The sequence below is a fragment of the Nicotiana tabacum genome, chromosome 15 (genome assembly GCF_000715075.1).
Source record: "Nicotiana tabacum cultivar K326 chromosome 15, ASM71507v2, whole genome shotgun sequence".
Taxonomy (NCBI): domain Eukaryota; kingdom Viridiplantae; phylum Streptophyta; class Magnoliopsida; order Solanales; family Solanaceae; genus Nicotiana; species Nicotiana tabacum.
In genome coordinates, this window is record NC_134094.1 from 135,060,576 (window position 1) to 135,065,111 (window position 4,536).

At 32.6% G+C, this 4,536-nt stretch overlaps 1 pseudogene; it reads left to right on the forward strand.

Moving 5' to 3' along the window:
• The first annotated feature begins 1,969 nt into the window (after window positions 1-1,969).
• Window positions 1,970-4,131, forward strand: LOC107775820 (uncharacterized; annotated as a pseudogene).
• The last annotated feature ends 405 nt before the right edge of the window (window positions 4,132-4,536 follow it).

The window sequence follows — 4,536 nt, forward strand, 5'->3', positions numbered from 1 at the left end:
CTCTTCAAATTCCTTTTGAGTTATACAAATGAGGGCAACCTTCATAAGCATAAAGGGACATATTGGTCTCAAATGGTTATAGAGGGGACTTTGGAAATGCAGTAGCGTGCGATTCTCCCGCACAAATTTTTGGGTATATATATGTTCGTGGGTTACATGTGAATATAATAAAATTCGATCGGTACTTCATGTATATCGGAGAAGGTGGATTTTCTTTTATCTTTTTCTTTGGTTGGTTGGATTTATATGGAAGAAGGTGATGAAAAGATATAGTAATTGATAAACATGGATTCTTTAAGATTTATTAGCACTTTGGTGTAAATTGCATTTTGTAATGATGAGAATACAATCCTTTTATGGAAAAAATACCTGCTATATTAAGTAATTAGTGAGGTGCAGAAAGATTTATATATTTTGATTTTTTTTTTAATTTGAGATATGGAATAGTATTTTTTGTCCACTTTTTTTCTCTGAACCAATATCGTATTTGTCATTATATATGAGTTTGTTTCATTTCGAACAACTGTGTATTCTGCAAAGGATTTAACCCATCTCTCAAGGCAACTTTTATATTTGTTGAACTATATGCTCCAAGTTCATTTAACAATTTACATTTAGTAAAAATGACAAAGAATTAAGACAACAATAAAAAAAAAAAGGTGTGTACTTATGAGAATTAATATATTACCGTTAAAAATGTGAAGGTGGGGCAATAGAGTTTGAAAGTAACAATCGAGTTTAACAGCGGATGTATTAATATTGTCATGCCTTTTGAAGCATATAACTTCTCATATTGAAGAAATTGAGGTTAACTTTCGTCGGTCCATTCTCGACATGTCTTAAGTCTTTCCACATGTTTTTAGCTTTTCTTAATGAGTTGTAAGTTAGACGATGATAAACTCTATTTTAATGGTTTTAAGTAAATAATTTTAATTCCTTTTTAAAAGTCTCTTTTGTTAAATAGTTTTTAACTTTGAACTTCTTCTATTTTGGAGTTAGTGAAGTGCGTGAATAAATTTTAAAATTGGTGATATTATGAGTGTTGGAGCTAACGAGAGAATATTTATATTGTATATATTAATGCGTAAAAATTATACTTCTCTCCATTAAGTTTATAACAAGATCATATGGTATGTTTACTCTTTTTTTTTTTTTTTTTTTTCTGACCGCGCGAAGTGCGGACAACTTAACTAGTTCTAAATAAGTTGAGTTCACAATCGATTCATCTCAATCGATTACAATGTATATTAGAGATAATTCACTCGAGAAATTTACTCGAGCTTATTCCTTGTTTGAATTAAATGCTTCTCTGCCCTTTTTCTTTTCCTACTAAATTTAATTTTCATTGAACCAAATTTCTTTTTTTCTGCAGCTCTGTCTCTCTCTCTCTCCTTTTCTTTTCCAGTTTTAGATTATGACAATTTCATAGTTAAATGCAATCAGAATAATAATAAGTGGCCTTTTAGCCTTAATATTTTTGTTCAAAATAAGTGTTTTTTTTACACAATCAAGAATTAACTTTAGTTTTTTAAATTTGTTCTTATTTACATATCCTCATGTGTCAAGTTAACAATATGCAAATTTTAATTAAGAGTAATTTAGTCAAAAAATTTATTTATTTTTTAGGAGTTAATATTTTTTTAATGGGTATGCCAAAGGCAAAAAAATTATTTATTATGGACCCGAGTGGTATTATATAGCGACTATGGTTTCGCGTTTTGGTTAACTTCAAAATAAAATAAAATAAACATACCGAATTAAAAGTGAGATATATATTCACAACTTTATTTAAGCTTTGACCAATTGAAAGGTAATCGCCAAACACAATTTAATAATTCCATGACCTAATTACTTTCCTCCGGAGAGTGAGACAAAGACTCATTGACTTGGAAGTCTTTCTGATTCTACGCCCTATTTTACACGCAAGTCTTGTACTCATGATTTACTATAATATAAAACTACACCCTGCACCAATTTCATCGATCAAAAACCAAAATAATCCAACTCAAAATGATGGTTCCCAAATTATTTTCTTTACTTAATTTTTTCGCTCTTTTCTACCTCTTCACAGTTACTTTTGCTTCCCCTGAGGAAGCAACTGCACTCCTAAAATGGAAAGCAACTTTCCAAAATCAGAACAATTCCTTATTGGCTTCATGGAAACTAAGTTCTAATGCATGTAAGGACTGGTATGGAGTTGTATGCTTTAATGGCAGGGTAACAGGTTGAATATCACAAATGCTCGTATTATTGATACACTCTATGATTTTCCATTTTCATCTCTTCCTTTTCTTGAATATGTAGTTCTTTACACGAACAATATCTCTGGCACCATTCCACCTCAAATTGGTAAACTTACAAATCTTGTCTATCTTGACTTGTCGTCCAATCATATATCAAGCAATCCCATCACAAATCGGCTCACTAGCCAAGCTTCAGATCCTCTATATATGGAAAAACCATTTAAATGGTTCCATTCCAGGAGAAATAGGTCACCTAAGGTCTCTTACTGAACTTGTTTTGAGTAATAATGCTCTCGATGGTTCTATTCCTGCTTCATTGGGGAATTTGAGAAACTTGCAATTTCTATTTCTCCTTAAAAATAATCTCACTGAGGAAATTCCATCATCTATTTGCAATTTGACATTATTGAATATTTTGCATTTGAAGAGAAACAACCTGAAGGGAAAAATTCTGCAATGCTTAAGTAATATCAGTGGCCTTTATGTTTTGATGCTGTCACAAAATAATCTTAATGGAGAGATTCCTTCGTCTATTTGCAATTTAACATCACTACAAATTCTAGATTTGGGTAGAAACAATCTGAAGGGAGAAATTCCGCAATGTTTTGACAACATGAGTGATTATCTTGAGGTTTTGGATATGCACCACAACAATCTTTCTAGCACTCTTCCAACAACTTTTAGCACTAGAAGTGTACTCAAAAGCTTCAAACTTGCGTGGCAATGAACTAGAGGGAGAAATCCCTCTATCTTTGGCCAATTGCAAAAAAGTTGCAACTTCTTGATTTAGGAGATAATCACCTCAACGACACATCTCCGATGTGGTTGGGAACTCTTCCAAAGCTGCAAGTTTTAAGCTTGAGATCGAATAAATTGCACGGACCCATCAGAACATCAAGAATTGAGAATTTGTTTCCTAAGCTTCGAATCTTAGATCTCTCTTACAATGCCTTCACGGATAATTTGGAGACGAATATTACCAAGATTCCATAACAGTTTTAACCAAGGGATTGGAGCTTGAACTTGTTAGCATTTTGACAGTTTACACCGCTATTGATCTTTCAAGTAACAAATTTGAAGGACATATTCCAAGTATTATGGGAGATCTTATTGCACTTCGGGTTTTGAATTTATCTCATAATCGGTTGCAAGGTCACATACCACCCTCACTCGGAGATTTATCTTCGGTTGAATCATTGGACCTTTCAATTAACCAACTAGTAGGAAATATACCAGAACAACTTGCTTCTCAGATCATATATTTTGAAATCTTAAATCTTTCCTATAATTATCTCGAAGGGTGCCTCCCTCAAGGACATCAATTTGCAACATTTCAGAAGAATTCATATGAAGGTAATGATGGATTACATGGATTTTCGATTTCAAAAGGTTGTGAAAAAGATAGGATATCATAGACAAATAATACAGTATCTGTGCTAGATGATCAAGAAAGGACTTCTGAATTTCTCAATGATTTTTGGAAAGCTGCTCTTATGGGATATGGAAGTGGACTAATCATTGGATTATCCATAGCATATTTCATGCTTTCAGCTCGAACTCCCAACTGGCTTTCTTGGATTGCTGAAAAACTAGAACACAAAATCACTATGAGAAGGCGAAAGAAGCAGCGAGCCCATCAAAGGCACTACATAAGATGAAATTATTTGCTTCTAGAGAAGTTAAAAATTCCGGTATTGAAGTTAAATTCTACATTGATCGTTTGTTTATTGCAACTATCAACATCTTAGTTTTCATAATTTTCTTATATCAGCAATTGACCGAATGCTCTGTAATGCATGTATTTTTCTTTCCAATATATATTTTAAACCCAAATTATTTGATTAGTAGAAGTTGAAATGGATTAAACTGAGGGGGAATTATGTGCCAAAAATTTCAAATCTATACCATAATTAGTTGGAAGTTGTGATTACAGGGCTAACTTCAATAAGTGATCCAATAACAAGTGCTTCAAATTCGAACATGCATGTCACAACCCGACGTTCCCACCATCGGAACCGTAATAGCGCCTAACATTTCACTTGTTAGACAAACCAACGCTAGAATAATTTTAATTATTTTTAACAATTCATTTAATTAATAATAAAGAAACCAAACAACTGGAATGAAGTCCGAATTAAAGTGAACAAACCAAAGTAATAGCGATGTCGAAATAGCATATCAGAACTGGTGTCACAAGTGCACAAGCTTCTAGAATAATACAAATAAGGGTTTGAATAAAAAAAAGTTGTCTGAAAGAAAGCGCACAACTAAGATAAAGGTGAAGGGGACTTCA